Raw genomic sequence first — 18,297 nt, 5'->3', positions numbered from 1 at the left:
GTCCCCTCAGTGAGGAATTTCCTCTCCTATTGAGTTAGTAGCAGAGTTAAAGGAACTGTGATTTCTAGGCCTTTGCTCTCCATGTGTTTGCAGTTGGCTGTCAATCACGATTTTCCCTTTCTTGAGTTTTCATTGTTCAATTAGAATTTTTGAAAATAAGTGTTGATATGTTGTATTTGTCTCCCTAGAAACTTGATGTGTTTGTGCTTTTCAGTTTTCAATTTATGAAAAATGTAAATGCACTCTTGTTTTTAAGTAGTCCTTTTTCACTAGATATTTGTTTATCTCTTTATAGTTAAAATAATTTTTTTCCCAATGAATGAATCGGTGTGCATGTTTTAAAAGATACCTTACTTTTTATTTTTCTTATTCTAACAGGTATATTCGTTGTAGAGAATTTAGAAAATAAGGATAAACACAGTAATAACTTAAAATGGCCTCTAATCTCACCTGGAGATACAGTTGTAAGGTTTGAAATTGAGAATTACAAGTCCTCTCACGTTGTTCTTCTTTTTCAAGTACGTTTTGGTTACTGAGACCCTCGAATTCCCATATGAATTGTAGCAGCAGCTAGTCAGTTACTGCAGAGGAGCCCACTGGGATTGTGATCGAGACCACGTTGAATATATGGATCGCTCTGTGGAGCACTGACATTCCAAGAGCACTGTCATCTGATCCAGGAATGTGCGTGGTGTGTCTGTCCAGGTATTTAGGTCTTCTTTAATTTTTTTCAACAATGTGTAGAGTTTACATAGTATTATTTTACTTTATTTTTTCCCTTTATACTGAGTAAAAGTGTGCAAGGTACCGGAATCAGAACTGTATTATAGCCCCGCCACTTGCTGCTACCATGGACGCTGCGGTCTTTCTTTGCCCTCTGTAAAATCTTGCACAAAATAGGACCTAAGTAACTCTTTCTTGAATGAATGATTTTATGATTGCTGAATGATGCTTGAGAATCCTTGTGATGATATCTTTTTCCCAGACTTTCCCCTTTTCTTAACTATGCCCTTTCTCTTCCTTTCCTCCAGCCTGGGTTTCAGCCTGCCTGTGGCATTGATTTTCCCTATCTGTGGACTCTTCCTTTCACTAGTTCACGATAATGTTACATATGGGCTGTGGAAACTTGCTAGATGTCAAGAAAGAGCCAATCCATTGCATGCTAGTATTTTTAGTGTGTGGTATTCTTTTATCGATTGAAATTAAATCAGGCTGACCCCCTGAGCTCTTTTCACCTTCCTATACATGATACTGCTCTGGTTGCTGCATGTGCCCTTCCCCCAGACTTGGTTTTGGAGTTGAGTAAGTCACCATCACTGGAGACCTCTCTTTAAAAGATGAAGAGGACATTTGATCCTTCTCCCTGGTTGGGGACTTGGATGAGATGAGGTAACAGATAAAGAATGGAGCCCCAGCTCATTCTGACCACTGCTCTTTCCGTTCCTTTCTCCAGGGGAAAAGAGTACAATTCAAAAATATAAAGATTGTGAGCTAATGAGATAGGACAAGACAACCGATCATTTATTAAATGTCCTTTCATGCCAGAAACAAATGTATTATACACAAAATAAGCACACAAAGCACGGTAGAACCGTGATACAAACGTGGGTCCGAGTTCGAGTCCTGCTCTGGAATGACCAGTCCTGTGAGATGGAGAACTGGTAGGCCGGCTTAGCGTCTCTCGGACTAGTTTTCTGTCCTGCAGAGACGGGGCTCGCTAGGCGTCCCCCCCAGTAGATGTGCTGGGGGGTGTAAGTGACGCACGTGGGCAGCCCTAGCACAGCTGCTCGTTCCTCGTAAGTGCAGGAGAGCATAGCTTTTGCGGTGACGGCTTTATGACCGCCCCGTGAAGACTCTCAGTGCTCCTAAGGGATGCCTTGTGGTTTGGAGATGGGATTCTCACTTCTGTAAATACCCAAGGATTGTGTTATTGGGCCCTGCTGATTTGAATCTATTCTTTAGAAAGTACATATTGTAGATATATTTTTCAAGCATGCATGCTTTTTTCTTTTATTATTTATAGTTCTACCCTCTCATCTCTTGGTGTGACTTTTCATGGAATCCAGGAAACAGCCCTAAGCCACCTGCCTCTTCACACGTCTCCGTGGCGGTTTTCTTCCCTGACTAGAAGAGGGTTCTGCATAGGGAATTTTCTTTGTTCCCCTTTTCTTGGAGTCTCTCTGTCTGTCTGCCCATCTCTCACCTGTCCAATCTGTCCATTTCTCTACCCACTCATTCTTCTGACTTGTTCCAAAAAGCATTTCAGGCAGCTTACAGAAGAACAGATACCAAATAAACAGGTGAGAAAATGGGGCCAAGTTCAGACAGTGAGGCTAGGAGGCGAGCCTGTGTGAGGGTTGCAGGCGTGAGACACACGCGTCTGCCCTGTGACTTATAAGATCGACAGCAAGAGTGTGCCTGAGGCTCCCAGCAGACACAGGGAAACAGGGTTTGTGGGAGATGCTCACTGGCTGTGAAATAAATAAGTGGCTTAGGAGATGCCCAGCCTTTCCAGCTACTAAGGCTTAGGAGAATATTTTGAGTTTCTTCCAAAATCAGAGTATTGCATCTTTTCTTTTTTCAGAGTTCTATGTATAGTTGGTTACATTCTATACCTGGAAATTTCTCCAAAACTGCTTCCCACGTGAGTCCCATGGCTCGGGAATGGGGTGGTTCTGCTCATTGACGGGGGTTGGCCAGAAACAGAAAATGACAGCCTCAAAGGAGCCTGGGATTTGTCAGTTATGTTTTGTCAGTACTGTAGAGTTCAAACTCTTTCACAGTATCTCTCCATCTGAGGCGGCAGCGTGCTCTCTTACCAGCATCAGGAGCTCAGGGCCACGGGATGGTGCGGGCTGACTGCACTGCCGTCAAGACAGCTGAGCTAGTCACTGCAGGCGTGGTGCTTTTACGTAGTGCATTTCATGTTCTTTAATAGAATGTTTCAACAGGGAGTTAATTAACTGAGTTAATTAACATTTAATAAATATGATGCTTTGTTGAAAAGACAGTTATAGGCAGAATATAAGCTGTGAAGACTTTAAAAACGGTTTCATTACTGAAATTTCAGTAGGGAAGATTACACAGTTTATCTTATTTATGCCTCTCTTTTAAAGTAACAAAGAAACAAGACAGAAAAGGCAGAGGATGATTTCTGTTCTTCCTCTCGGCTTGCAGGTGCCCTCACCTCCAGTGGCATCCATCCAGACACCAGCACTGACACTGGCCGTGCTCAGAACTGCCTCAGCCCTGAAGACACAACTGACAAATAGAAGGGGGCCACGCCCTGTTACAGCAGGTGCTCTCACTTTGTGGGTCCTTATGTAACTGCACGGTGTTAATCAGGATCGCCCGTTCTACATTGTGTGAGCGCTGCTGCGGTGTCTCCTAGTTATTGTTTCTGTAAGTACTCATGTATTTTCTCCAATGTGTGGTACTATACATCTAAAAATGCTTTTTTCAGATGAAAAATAATGTGTATTTAATATAATAAGTCTGAAAAAAGGGGCAAAAGAGGCTATCCTGGTCCCACTACTCAGAGATAATAATTAACACTTTAACATCTATTTTCTGTTCTTTTCGTCAGTGTGTATCACCTCTGTCATAAAAACCAGCGAGCACTCTGTGCCTGTTTACTGTGTGGAGACCTCCATTTTCCATTCGGCTTATTACATGTTTTTCTACAATATTCTATCTCCCCTGGCATGATTTTTAATGAGCAGTATAGCATTCTGTCCTGTGGAGGCATCGTCCATTTTACTTCGGACTTAAATAAACTTTTAAATTCCAAGTATACTTAACTGAAATACTGAAAAGAGAACTGTGGTGGTACCGAAAGGCCCCTACATCCCTTCCCCTTATTTCCTGAGAGTAAAAGCTGTTGACAATGTGGTGTATATATTTCATAACCTTTATGCCTATGACATATATGTAAATATATACATACATACATACATACACTTATATGAGAAATCTATGTATATGTGTGTGTATATATGCTTTATTGAAAACTAAGGCCATAGTATATGTTTTCTGCAGCTTGCTTTATTCACTCAGGGGTGTATCATAGACGTCCTCCGACTCCAGACTCACCAGGTCCTTTCAGATAGAGTGGAGGGGTCTCCTGATGTGCAGGTGTGGTCTCTTGTGCAAGGACACCTTTGGTGGGAGAGTGCTGTGGACAAGGCCCTGGGCCACGGTGAAACGCCGGTCCCCTCAGAGCCCACAGCTCGCTGTGATCTACCGCATCATTGTCTTGATGGTGGACACTTAACTTTTCTCCATTTTCCACTGTCAGGAAGGATGTTTGACTGGCATCCTTCTTGTACAGACATTCCTGTGATCTTGTATGAGTATTACTTTACTTAAGCCTTTGGAAATTTAGTCCCTGGATGTGACATTTACATTCATCACAGGCTCCTTTCAAGTGACTCTAGAAATTCCTTCTCCAGTGGGGAATGAAAAGATGTAGAATTACTTATGTAATCAATTCTTTATCGCTGGATATTTCACTTCAGCTTTTCTTCCCACCATTGTAAACAGTGCTGTGTAAATGCTCTGATGAGTACATCTTTTTGAACTGATTTTTTTTTCTAAGTGAAACGATTCCTAGAAGTGGAGTTAGTCAGTGTGTGTACACACGTTTTTCAGAGTTTACATATCCATTGATATGTCGTCCTCCAAAAAGTTCGCTAACAGTTTGTTCTCTCAAAGATGGACACTAGCTAGAATATCTTTTAAAAACATTTGCCAATATGATGAGCAAAAGTGCTTTTTCTTTGTTTTAGTTTGCACTTGATGACCAGAGAGGTATTGAGCATTTTTCACTCATTAGCCATCTGACTTTTAAAAAGTGAATGATCCCTTTTGTCCTTTGCACACATTTAAGTGAGGGAGCTTCTTGTTGCTTTGTGACAGCTCTTTGTATGTTATGAACATTAACCCCTTGTCTTCATCAACATGTATCACAGAGCTTTTACTTGTCATATCTTGCCTTTCATTTTGTTCAGTAGGTTTATTTTTGTTGTGGCCCAAAATAATCTTAAGATAGTAAATGTCTTCTCTTTGGGTTTTATCCTTGATTTTATTCTTAGAAATACTTTCTTATAATGGTATATATCTCTTCTGTAGGTTTTTCTAATCTCTAAGATGGAGATGATAATAGTACTTGTTATAGAGAGGAGAAGTTGAATTAATATGAGCAAAGAGTTGTATTTGCTGTTATTAGTACTTTCTAATATTTACATCACTATCTGTAATTTTTCTTGTGGTCATTATGACTGGAATAGAATTTGTTTTTTCCAGGTGATTCTCTGATTGTCCCAAGACAATTATTGAATTCATACTTGGCTCTTTGATTTGAAATCCCACCTGTAAAAAATACTTATGTATACTAGAGTCTCTTTTTGAGCTCATGGTTTATTTCTGTCAATCTTACTTTCTTATTCCAGTGCTATATCTAACATATTGTAAAAATTTATTTAATATCTGACAATGCGATTTTTTTTGATTCTTTTTTCCATCCCTAATTTTCTTGGCTAGTATTATGACTTTATTATTCCTGAAGAATTCTAAAATACTTTTTTCAAGTTAAAAAAAAAACAGATAAGAGTTGTCATGGGATTTTTTAGTAAGTTTTGAATTATATTTAGGAGAACGTACATCTTTACAAAACTACTTTCCTCCATACAATATGTTGATGTCTCTACATTCACACCTCTTACTTTACCACTCAGTACAGTCCTGTACTTTCTCCATGTACAACATGGGCATTGTTTTAGAGTTTATTCCAGATTATTGTTGATGTTTTTGTTAATTTTGTAAGTGAAAATTTTTTGCTATTATATATTTTAACTGTTCAAACTGACACCTAGGAAGGCAGATTCGGTTTGTAAATACTCACTTTGTAACTTGTCATTTAAAATTGTAAGTATTAAGTACTTGTTCCAGAATCCTTTCTTTTCTGTTTTTAAAAATTTGTTTCCAAGATTCTCAAAATGGTCATAGCTAAGTAGTATAGGTGGGGAGACAGATGGAGAGAGGTAGTGTGGCTCATGTACAAACTGTGAGCAGTTTCATGGCTGCCTTTAGGCTGGAGAAGCCCCAGAAGAGCCCAGGTTAGACCAGGGGGTGGCTTTGTATGCACTTGAAAGCCAGCTTTCCTGCCTGTATGGTGAAGCCTGGTGGGCGTGGCAGGTAGGATGATCAAGGATCCGATGAAGGTCATTGGCTGCACAGAGCGCTGTGTCTGTGAGAACTGGAGACCATCGCCATGGGAAATGCTTGGTGCCAGGAACACTGCAGGGGAGCTGGGGAGCCTGTGTGTTAAGGATTTTCCAGTCCTGGGAGTGGGAAGATCAGACTCTGCATTCAGATCTGAGTTTGAATTCATCCTCCCTTGTTTACTGGTCCTCTGACTTTTGTCAAGTTATATACTCTCTTTGAACTCCTGTTTCCTTGTCTCTCAAAACAGGAGAATTACGGCCTGCTGCTAGAGTGTTTGATCAGGGTAAATGATTTGTGTCTATATAATGCCACGTACAGTCACAAGCTCAGTGAGAAATGGGCTGTCGCCCCTTCTTCTGCAACTCAGTGCTCGACAAGACATGGGGGAAAGCCAGTCCCTAATTTGTGTGTGATGCAAGTAGGAACAAAATTAATTTCTTGCCTTTCCCTAGCAGTATTCTTACTCCTTTGCTTCATTTACCTCTTTCCTCCTTTCCTTTCCCCTTTCCCCTCCTCCACCAAAAGAGCCTGAGACTCTCTCAGAACACTAGATTCAAATTACTTTAAAGGTTGGCTCATCCTCATGAAATGACAGTGACATAAAAAAAATCTGTACACATCCCAGACTTGATTGTATTTGATTTACACACACACACACACACACACACAATCAGGCTACCTCCCACTTGCTGAGGGAGAAGGACCACTTTTTCTGAGTTTTCATTCACTGAGCGTGAGAGCAAAGTCTCTTAAGCAGACTTTCGCCTGGCTTCGTGCATGGTTTTTTAATTGGATTTCTGCTTTGTGGCCATAGAAATATTCTCCTATTAGAAGAGAGGAAGTGGAGACATAGATATTCTGCTGAGATATTGGTGTCATCATATTTGAGTTGGAAAGGACTTAAGACAGCATAGAGTCGTAACTTTTTATGGGTGAGAATCCATGATAGTGTAACTTGGACAAGAACCTGGGTCTTCTGCCATTCGTGTCCATGCGGATGAAGAGGCAACTGGGTGGGGGATGGCAGGGATCCTTCTTGCTTGAGTTCCAGGGTCTTGCTAGTTTTCATTGCTCAGCTGCCTTTAGTTTATGTCCATGTGGCCTCTCATGGGAAGGTCACTCTGTCCTGATAGATTGAGTTTCTAATCAGCAAAAAGCTCTGGACCCACTCATATTTCCCAGAGTTTTTCTGCTGACCTGCTGACACTTTATATAAATGAGACCTAAGAAACTACTGGATATAAAATCCTTATTGTTATCATTTGCCCTCGAGTTCCATAGGAATGGGGTGCTGTCTCAGGCTGTCTAAGGCTAGATCTGAACAAAGATAGGGTGATAGGCTGTGCTGCTGGACCCTCCACAGTCGAATGGGATTTCCACCTTAGTTTTTAGAATCAGGCAGATGAGTTCAAATCTTGCCTTTACCAGTTAATTAGCTTTGTGACCTTGGGGAAGAAACTACTTTTTGTGTCCAATTTTCTTTATCTGTAAATAAGTTCAGTATTTATTTTAGGGTTTTTGTTTTAGAATTGAATGAGCTAATTCCCTCATTTATACCTAAAATACTGATCGCGTGGTTCTATGCTGGTGCCTTGGTAGTTGATTACTAAGGGACTCGGCAGTGAGAATGGGGTGGGGGACCCCTGGATCATAGAGCTTATATTCCAGGATATGCTTGTAAAAGACTGGATGTGCAGTGGATTTTTAGTAAATGTCCATTCCTTTCCTAATCCCCATTGATTGTGTATATATCTTTATACTAATATATGAACAATTTTTTATTGCAATTTAAGTCTCTTGTAGTATTTAAAGTATGTAGCTATAACAAAAATACGTGAAATAAAATGATCTGACTTTTATTTTCTTTTCAATAAGCAAAACAAAATAAAATAGAAAAGAAAAGAAAAAGTTTTGAAGGAGTAGAAATAATTTTATTTCCGTGGAATCAACTCCCTATGTTAGGTTTTTCGGTTGTGTTCTTAAACAGCATATAAAATTGACAGGTTTTGTGTTCAGTGTTGATAGCTGGGTGAGTATAGTTTCTTTTTGTGGTTGTCTTTGATGAATTATTTGCACTAGATCATAAGTAATGTGCATGTTACATATTGGAAACGAGGAAACAGTGGAGACATACTACCTCCAATGCAGTCATTTTGTTACCGAGTCCAAACTCATTCTGCTCACCAAATGACAGGCCAATAAACTGGGAGATGAGGTGTTGGAGCAAGGAGTAGTGACTTTATTTGAAAAGCTGGCAAACCCAGAAGATAGCAGACTGATATCCTGGAGAACCCTCTTTCCCAAGTCAGAATTCAGTCTCCTTTTATACTAAAAGGGGGCGGGGGTGTGGTTGGTTGTTGCAAACTTCTTGCTGTACGAATTGTTTGTCCTTGGAATCCTTTGTTCTTGCATCTGTCCATGTGGGTCAAATCATGGTGCCCCTGTAAAACCTCTAAAAAAAACCAAAGTTTATTCTCTATTTTGCAACTTGCCATCTCTACATAAGTGCAGAAGAGCTAACATTCTTAAAGATCAGAGCATGGAGAATAGGCTCTCCTGGATATTTCAGGCTAAAGGCAACTTTCTTTAACAAAAGTTGCAGAGCTAGCAAGTCTGAGCCTAGAAAAGAGGCAAAAGGTTTAAAGCCAAAGAATAGATCTAACATGGAGTCAAATTTGTCCTTTTCTATTACAATTTCTTTTTCCACCTCATTAATACTTTTAGTAAGAAACATGAGCATTTTTTTTTTATTTTTGCTTCTTAATAATGGATAAGTGGGCCAACTACTTTTTTGTGAGCAGGGATGCTGTGCGGGCCTTGGGGTCACAGCAAACTCTTGTTGGGGGTGGCCGACCCTGCAACATGTGTGATGCCCCATGAGTGTTGGTGAGGGTCTCCCTAACCAGGGGCTCCCTTCAGGAACCAGCATACGGGCATTGACCTCTGGAGACCACTTTTTAAGCTGTAGGAAATTTTTTCAGATACTGTGATTGAAAAATCACTCTAGCTGGGATAATTAGGGAATAAAGGAAGAGGAAAAGGGCTTGGAGTAGAGTAGAAGAGGACAGAAGATCAGGGAGCCTGGGGGCTTGGCAGCGGGGCCTCGGGAGACAGGGGAGCAGAGGTGGGGAGGGGCCCGGCTCTGGAACCAGCTCCGGCACCTGTCCCCGTGCCCAAGCCACACAGCCTTTAATTGGCCCAGGACGCTCTCCTGTCTGGATGTCACCCTGGGCAGAACCTTGAGAATCGAAGGTAAGGGGTGGGCAGCACTCACCTAGGGGGTCACTGAGGACTTTGGTCAAGTCCACAGTGCCTTTTCTGGTCATGTGTCTTCACTTGTCCTTTATCTTAGAATCTGAGGAAGCAGGAGCAAGGAACTCAGGGAGAGATCCAGGAAGACATCTGACTGTGTTAAGAAGGATAGTCACAGCAACACGGGGAGCGAGGACACTTGCAGCAAAGTAAAATGACTTCACAACTGTTGCATCAGAGCTGCAGGTGTGAGAGAGCCTAAGCCTGTCTCAGAGTGCAGGGGACAAGCGGAAAGGAATGGTAAAATTTCCACTGACAATTGAAATTTTGTTAAATAGCCTGCTACTGTTGATTGTATCACTTGAAAGTATGCAGGTGTATTTCTGTGAGAATTTATAGGTTCACTGAACCACACCAGCCCCTCTTGCCCCCATCGGGGATGGGCTTTCTTGAGCACAGTGCCCCTCCTGCTTGGGTGGGCCACACTGAGTCTCCTCGCCTGGGGCCGGGCTGCTGCAGGGCACTGAGTCCCCGAGGCATGGCCATGTGAGACACGACAGGAACATCTCTGATCTTGACTGAAGGCCTCCTTTTCCCCCTGCAGTGTAAGAATGCCGGTGACTCAGTTAGAAGCATGCTTCGAAGCTGTCCGTGTCCTTGCCATCCAGAAACGGAGCCTGGAAGCTTCCAAATTTCTCCAGAATGTGGTTTACTTTCACCTTCGACAGGTGAGTGTATGTGCTTTTACAAGTGGAGGAATTACTGCCGTTTTCCTGGAACTTACTCACCACTAGTCTGTCTGATTTTCCTGTGCTGGGATTCAGTATGGCCTGCTAAAAGCTCTGGAGTCAGATCTTGAAACCCTGATGAAGAGGATTATTTATTTTATTTCTTTATATGCTAGTATTTTACTTTCAAAATTCAGAGTTTTCGGTTCTTTCAGGATTTTTTTCGGGGGTTGGAGAAACAACTTTGCTCTTACCATCTTTGTGACCTGTTGCTATATGCCTCTCACCTGTCTTCTGCCACTTGTGAAGCGGTTCCATTTGTGACCCTGTCCGGGTTGTTCATGTTATAAAACATAAAGTCTGTAAAAGTACAGTCCCTTTTACTCCGAAGACAGTCCACAAATACTACTTAAATCTGGGTGTGGTTTTAAGAAGACAGAATCATTAGAACACGTACTTGCAGGTTGCTAGGGCAAAATCCCCAAATCAATAGTCTAGCTCAACATCTAAAATCTTTCTAACCTACCTTGGATTTGTATGGATAAGTGAAGCAGTTTGCTAAGAACTCAAGACCAGGGTTAGACTACAGGCTGGTGTAGCTCAGCAGGTCCTCCCGAGCCAGCGCTGTGCCAGAGGTCAGGGCCGAGGGGAGAGGGCGAGGCCGAGGGGAGATTGCGGGTCCTGCCCTACCTGAGCTGACAGTTTCATGGCAAAGACCTTCACCAGGTGAAGAACTTGGAGTTCCTTCTAAGAACAGTGGGTTTGAAAAGAGTCCTAAAAGCGCGCGATTGACACAATCCCGTTTGTCTCAAGTAGGGGAGAGCGGCTGTGGGTCCACTTGGGAGACTCGTGAGTCCAGGTGGGCAGTGTTGGTGGCTTCCACTTGAGTGGTGGGACGGTCAGTGGGTAAAAGCGAACAGATTGAAGGCATGTTTAGATGGTAAAAAGAAAGGACGAAAGCTCTCTGTGAAGGTAGGATGGAGTAAGGCCCAGGTTTCTGGGTGGATTAATGAGGTAAATGATGGTCCTGCTGTGCTCTGAGGAGGGAAAGCTGCAGAGGGAGTTCTGGGGGAAATCTGATGAGTTCAGCTGTGGGTAAAGTGAAAGGCTGTTCGATGTGTGGTCTGGGAGCTCAGGTGAGAGCCAGTAGTGAGTAGGGGGAGGGGAGAGGGGCTTTCAAATCAGTTTGTCTTGTGAACATACAAATAAGTGTGAGCAATGACACACTTAACACCTCTATATTCTGGGTTTAAAACCAGTAAAATTTCGCTATATTGACTGCAGAGGTTCTTAATTTTTTTTAATAGAAATAAAATAAATAGAAACAAAATAGTGGAGTTAATGAACATCTTAGTGTTGATGTGTGTCCTTGTATGTATTTTGATACCTCATCTGTTTATAACCATAATCTACAAAAAGTTAACTTGCTTAGCAGAAGATTTAAACAGAGGGACGTGACACACTCTGTTGGGGGTTGACGCTGATCTCCTTGGGCAAATTATGTAGCCTCTCTGTGCCTTAGTTCCATCTTCTGTGACTGCAACCTGGCCCCTCATCACAGCTGATTTCCTAGACTAGATGTTGGGAGGGAGGCTGCTGAAGGGAGTAAGAAGTGGCAACTGCTATGGATACTGAAGAGAGAGACAAAAACAAATTAAAGCCTATACACTGAGTACAAATACCCTCAAAAAAGAAAGAATCCCTCAGTGTTTTGAGCCACTTAGCGTAAGGGAAACAAAATCACGTGGACCTAAAGCTCTTGAACATGTGAATATTGTGGGTGGGAAGGTGTCATCAGAAAAGGGTTGAGAAAAGGCCTTTTGGTTTCCCTTGACGTTTCCGGTAAGGATGGGGAGCAGAAGCGAAAACCCCCCGCTTCACAGTGGAAGGTACTGTTTTGTGTGAAACTGACCAAAAGTTGGAGACCAGTCATCAGCGATGCTGGCAAATGAAGGGACTTCTGGATTGGGTGGGGCACTTGCTGTGACTTCCAGGTGACCTGCTGGCTGGGGGCTGTGAGGCGTGCAGTAGGTTTGCAGGGTGACCCGGGCATAATCCCTGCCTCTGAGGCTGCTGGTCTGACTAGCAGACCTGGGCACACGCAGTCCTAATGGGGCAGCTCATGATGTGGCCTGGGACACCTGCCGTGCTGAGGGCGAGAAGAGGGCTCCCCTGAGGGGGTGTCCCTGCGGAGAGTGGAAACGTCCTCCTGCAGGGGAGGAAGAGCCTCTGAGCAGGGGGCCGGATGCACAGGTAAGACCAGCCTGAGCACGGAGGGTTCGGGGAGCCGGAAGTCATACAGTGGGCCGAGCAGCCTTGTTCCTGAGAAACTAGAGGGAGAAGATGCTGAAAAGGCAGGCTAAGGTCAGACCCTGTGGTGGGTTATGAGTGACAGGAAAGGACTGGTCAGGCAGGCACGAGAGAACCCTGTGGGCGTCCCAGCTGGGGCGTCACGCCGGAGGGAGGAGCAGAGTTATAGACTTTGCCACTTATTAGCTGTGTGACTTTGAGCAAGATCACCCCACCTCTCTATATATATATCTTCAATCTGTAAAGTGACAGAGTGACAAGCTCGTGTCATCAGAAGGCTTAGTTTAGCTCTGATCCTCTGTGTCCAGTCCTGTCAGTGCTGCCCTGCAAGGTTCTGCAGCGGCTGCTCTTACCCTGAGATGGGAGGGCGTAGAGGGACATTGTAGCGCCCGAGGGCAGGAAGGGGTTGCTTTAAAAACAGACATGTAGCCGCCTGCAGCTGCAGACCTGCAGGCAGTTTGGTTGATGGTCGTGGAGAGGACTTTGGAGGCCTTAGCATCGTCTTAAGACTTGCTTTCCCTTGGGGATTGGAATTGCTTTTGCAGATTAATGTTGAAGATTTGGGCTTCTGGCAAAGCTGTTTCCAGAGATGGGTATATAACATATCGTATAAAATAAAATGCTTTTATTTAATGTGTGGGACTTTGCAGCTGTTGGGAACAGCTCTGTTGGCCTTGTCTCCACGGAGGACACTAGGGGTCAGCAGAGCGTGCGGGAGGGCAGGCAGCCCGCCATGCTGCTGAGGGGTGTTCTCCCCAGGACGGCACTCTGCTGAGGATTCTTCTCTGAGTTTGCTTGCCAGATGAGCAGACAGCAAAGTAATGAGTTCTGGTGGGATTTTATAATGACAGGAAGAAATAGGGAACAGCAGTTTTTTCTGGACTAGAACACGCTTTTGATTCCTGATCCATTGTGTTCCATTACAGAATTGACGAGCTGTGTTTATTCTGGGACTTGATTGAAATAAACGTGCAGCCTAACAGTTAAGAGTTATGTTTTATTTGGCGGGAGGACTCGAGCTGGGATGACAGCCTCTCAGATCACTTTGAGGGACTGCTCCCAAGAGGTAGGGGAGGAGCTAGGATTATATAGGAGCTTTACAACAAAGACCAGGTAGTTGGAACAATAGAAGATTGCTTGTTATCTAAAGAATGCCAGGTATCTCAAGTTCAAGGATTTAGTGCTTTTCTATGTATGGGAGGAAGCAAACATTTGGGTCATTGAATTCATTCCTTTGACAAGCACCTAGCTATCTAGGGCCAGTATCCTGTCCTTTCTTATTCTGAGTCCACTCAGAGGGCACCACTGTGAGTGGCTGCAGAAGCTAGGCTGCAGGCCTGTCCTCGCTGGGGGGTGGCGGCAGCCTCTGATGACTTGGTTTCAGCATTCTTCGTTTACTGACGTGGTTGCAGTGTTTTCATTCACATTGTAATATTTTCATTCACAGACTGAATATGGATAATCTGGAGCCTTGGAAAGGAACCGAGATGGAATTACTGCAGGTAACTTCTACTTTAATAAGCCGTGTGCAAACATAAACACGGAGGAAGCATACAAAAGGATTTGGTGGTGTAGGGAAGGGTTTCTGCACATTACAGGAGAAGGCAAGGCAGAATTCCTCTTTGTGGGCAGGGACGTGAGTCCACCTTTCTTTTCTGTAGTGGTTTCTGAGAAAAGTTTATGGTAATTCACCAACATTGACAAACGGTGGCACACATTGCATTTAAGAGCTGGCCGGCTGCAAACTTGTGTATTGGACAGGTGGATTTCATAGGCAAGTGGTCAGGTGGATGGGAGAGAGATGGAGCCCAGGTCTGGGCCCAGATTCAGGTTTAAATCGCCATTTCCTCACCATAGGGCCTTGGACTAGAATGTAACCTTCCTTAAACTGTTGGTGAATCTGTGAAATGGGCATGATAATATTGGTTCTTCCTGGGTTTGTTGTAAGTTCTAAACAGCATTATAACACACATGAAGCACTTAACCCACTGGCACTTAGCAGTGTTCACTGTGTGTGGTCGCCTAGCTTGGCGTGTGTCAGAGCCGTAAAGGCAGCACGTGTCTGTTGAGGACGCACTGGTGGCCCCTTGAATAGGTTGTGAATTTGGTGATTTCCTTTAATCCTTGTAACTCTGTGTGCCATGGGCAGTTATTTTCATGGACAGATGAGGAATCTCAGGGTAAAGAAGACTGTGTAATTTGCCCAAAGTCAGACCATAATTTTGGGTGCAGGGGCCTCGGTTCAGCATGGGCCCCTGGGCTTTCTGCCCTCTCCGTTCAGCACCAGAGCCAGACGTGGGCTCGCCTGTCTCCCAGCCCAGAATATCCAGCAGGCAGCAAGACACACCTGGCCCTGTGCTGCTTGAGCAAAAACTCCGGAGGGGAGGCAGGTACTAAAGGGATAAACATAAAAACAGACGACTGCAAACTGTGATCAGCTCTGAGAAGGAAAGGAACACGTCTCGCCGTGCAGAGCTGGGAGCTTTCCCGTCAGGGCTGCTCTGGGGGCGTTCATCTCAGCTAAACAAGCTCTGCTGCTGCACCAAGGCAGGAAGGCAGGGCGCGTGTGACCAGGTAGACTGGGCCTCGTTGATCATTCTCATTCCCCATTCAGCGGCAGCTGTCACGGGCACTTATCTAGTAAACAGATGTCGGCCATAATCATCATGCACTTTACTCAGTAGTTTTATTGGCCCCACCTTTGAGATGAGGTCATTGAAGCTGGGGAGTTTGCTGCATGCCCGTGGTCACCTTGGAAATACCCCCACTGGACTTTAAACATAGACTGGCATGGCTGTCATGCCCCAGCCCTGTGGATGGCATTGTGTAGCTTCTCCCAAGTGGCCCAAATGACTGACATTGACTTTCTTAATTCGTAGGAAATGGTATGTGACAATAAGTGAAATAGTAAGAAATTATTTGGAAAAAAAAAACACAATACTTCCCCAGCTGGTGGGCGTACCCAGTGTCACACACCCCACTCACTGCCTGGCACCTCCTCCCTGCCGACTCCGTGTTCAGAAGCCACTCTGAGCCTTTGAAGAACATTTTGCCTCATGACACTGTTGACTAAGACCTGCGACCTCTCTGTCCCTGGTTAACTCTCTCTTCAGAGCCATTTAAATTTTATGCAGGCTCCTCCACTCAGATGTAAGACTAGACTCTTTAAACTTCTTGATGCAGCTCCTTAATGAGGATCTTGTGAAGGAAACCTAGTCAAAACCAGGGATGTATGCACATAGTGACTGTAACCTCAGCACTTCGTGAAGTTCAGAATCAGAGGGGTGGGAGACTCAGGAAAGGCTTTTTTAAGGTAGCAAGGGGAAAGTGAAAGGACGCAGGCTGTGTGAGACTAAAAGATCTCGGTCCCAGCCAGCAAGGCACCTGCGTTCAGGATGGTGTGTGGAGAGTGCAGAGTTCTCACAAAGAAAGAAGTGGTGGGATGGGAGGGAGGACAGTTAGGTTCTTTACTGGGGAAGGAAAAAGTGGGCTGAACATTTCCTGGTTGAACAAGAGGACTGTGACATGATGTGCTTGTATTTTGGAGAGAAGGGTTTTGTGAGGACAGGCCTAGGGAGAACGCTCTGTGGCTGGGGAGTCAGCACAACAGGGAACCACAGAGACCCGGGCAGACCCCAGGGCCCCTGCTGGGGGAGGGCCTGCCCGCCAATTCGAGCCCTGGGGGCTGCATCTGTCCCTTAGCTGGGTCCTCAGAGCTCCCTTCACAACCCAGTCCTGTTGATACAAGAAAAAGAAATGTGGGGCATGAGAAGGGCTGTGTCCCAGGCATTGGTTGAGCCCCTGGGATGTGCCCCACCAGATGTGGGTCTTTGGCTTCATGCAGGAAAGTATTCAAGAGAAAGCCACTGTTGAGTAAAGGTAGATTTATTCAGAGAGAGAAATTGAAAGGCAAGAGAAAGGCCACGAGATGTGGGGGTTGGATGCTCAGATTAAAAGTAGGTACACACTCCACAGACAGAGTGTGAAACTTCTCCGAAGAGGGAGAGAGAGGGGTGACCGAGAGGCGGTGCTGTGTTGCTGGTTTTCATGGGCTTGGTGGCTTCATATGCTAATAAGTAGAAGGACCAGCCTTAGGGCAAGGGGCAGGGATTCCCAGGGAGTTGGCCATTTCCCACCCTTTGACCTTTTGTGGCTAGCCTTGGGACTGCCATGGTGCCTGGGGGCGTGTTATTCACCATGTTACTATTACAGTGGGTGTATAATGAAGCTCAAGCTCTGCTAGAAGTTAAATCTCTTCATCCTGAGCCTCAAGGCCTATTGGGGTTTGAATCCTTCGCCATTTTGATGTTAATTGCTGTGGCCTTCCTTGAATGGCTGTGCTCTGCCCCCTTCCATCCTGTCTCACTGTGATGACACAGAGAGAGCAAAGGCCGGGCCCTGCCTGTGCTCCTGCACTTAACAGGGGGTGGAGTGGGGTGGGCTGAGGATGATTCGTCAGCGGTGAGAAGGATGTTTCAGATTTTCCCACGTGGGACATGGGGACCTGCCAGCAGCCACCGCAGATTTATCTCACGGGCATTATGGCTTCTGTCACTCATCTTTTTCTATTTTCCGTTTTTTTTTAAGTATTTAATCTAAATTTAATATCAGATTTTTTTAGGAAAGAAATTTCTTTTACTTTTCTTTGGGGCTCTTTTTGGGGGGGTAGGTAATTAGGTGTATTTATCTGTTAGTGGAGGCCCTGGGGCTTGAAACCAGGACCCCGTGCACGCTGAGCGCACGCTCTACCACCCGCCCCATCATCTTTTTCTTTCTGCTTTAGCTGCCAAGAATCTTACAGCTGAATTTCTAGTCGGCCTTTAACACTTGTCCTGACTTCATGGCATCCATTTTTATGACTTTACCTCCGCCTGGTTTCATTTAAGTATTGAATCTCCATTTTCTCTTCACTCTCACATTTGTCTTTTTGTTGTTATGGTTGTTAAGCTGTGTTTAAAAAATTGTTTAATTTCTCTTTTAGCAGGAGGCTGAAAGTAAATAAATATGTAAACAAACATCACACTTATATGCTTTTATACATTCTAAGCTGTTTAGTAGTTATTTAAAAACCGAATTGAATATTAAAGTGATAACATTTTTAAATTATTTTTTATAAAGGTATAGCTGATTTACAATATGATATGTTTCAGGTGTACAATAGATGCTCCATTTATAGTTATTGTAAAACATTGGCTGTATTCCCTCTGTTGTAAGATACATCCCTCTAGCGTGTTTATGTTACATGTAGCAGTTTGTATAAGAAAGTTGGGTAATGCAGAGTCTGGGGCGTGGATGTGTGTGACCCAGGTTCACGCTCACCCTGCCTGTCAGAGCCCAGGCCCTCACTCCTGTCTGCATGGGAGCGAGTGGAAGCAGCTCTCATCAGCGCTGGCACCACCCTCTGAGTGGCAGTGACAGCAGTGACTGTGGACATGCAAAGTGTTGTTCCAGGAGCTTTATATGCATTTCTGCATTTAATATTTAAAGCCCTCCTGTGAGGAATCGTTTTATGTATTTTTAATGAATAATACACTTTATTTTTATTTTGATAGAGTCCGGAAAATTTACAGGGGTAGTACAATGAACACTTAGATACACTTCACCTAAAAGGGCAGTATTTGCCCTTTTGGGTCTGGCTTATTTTAGTATACTGTTTCAAGGTTCATCCAGGTTGTAGCCTGAATCAGTGTTACGGAAATGACAGGCCAGCCAAGAAACAAGCACCACTCGGAGGGTTGGAGTACTCAGATTTATTACACTGGTGGGCTCAGAGGGACTTCTG

The 18,297-nt window shown here is 44.2% G+C and overlaps 1 protein-coding gene across 14 annotated transcripts in view; it reads left to right on the top strand.

The window, feature by feature from the left end:
* The window catches only part of LOC116661562, a 173,349-nt gene that overhangs the window by 140,408 nt on the left and 14,644 nt on the right, over positions 1-18,297 (top strand). For 8 of the 14 annotated variants that reach the window (XR_004317499.1, XR_004317502.1, XR_004317503.1 and 5 more), the window contains 4 exons: positions 520-705; positions 3,178-3,402; positions 9,578-9,777; positions 10,082-10,205. The gene's annotated coding sequence lies outside the window, so the exon portion shown is untranslated. Of the gene's footprint in view, positions 1-519; positions 706-2,799; positions 2,898-3,177; positions 3,403-4,228; positions 4,235-6,090; positions 6,176-9,577; positions 9,778-10,081; positions 10,206-16,595; positions 16,606-18,297 lie in introns of those variants that run through there. The other 6 variants (XM_032473934.1, XM_032473933.1, XM_032473936.1 and 3 more) reach the window with 5 other exon arrangements.

Source organism: Camelus ferus, chromosome 35, assembly GCF_009834535.1.
Source record: "Camelus ferus isolate YT-003-E chromosome 35, BCGSAC_Cfer_1.0, whole genome shotgun sequence".
NCBI classification, from domain to species: domain Eukaryota; kingdom Metazoa; phylum Chordata; class Mammalia; order Artiodactyla; family Camelidae; genus Camelus; species Camelus ferus.
Note: the sequence above shows the minus strand (reverse complement) of the source record. Positions and strands in the feature narration are given on the sequence as shown.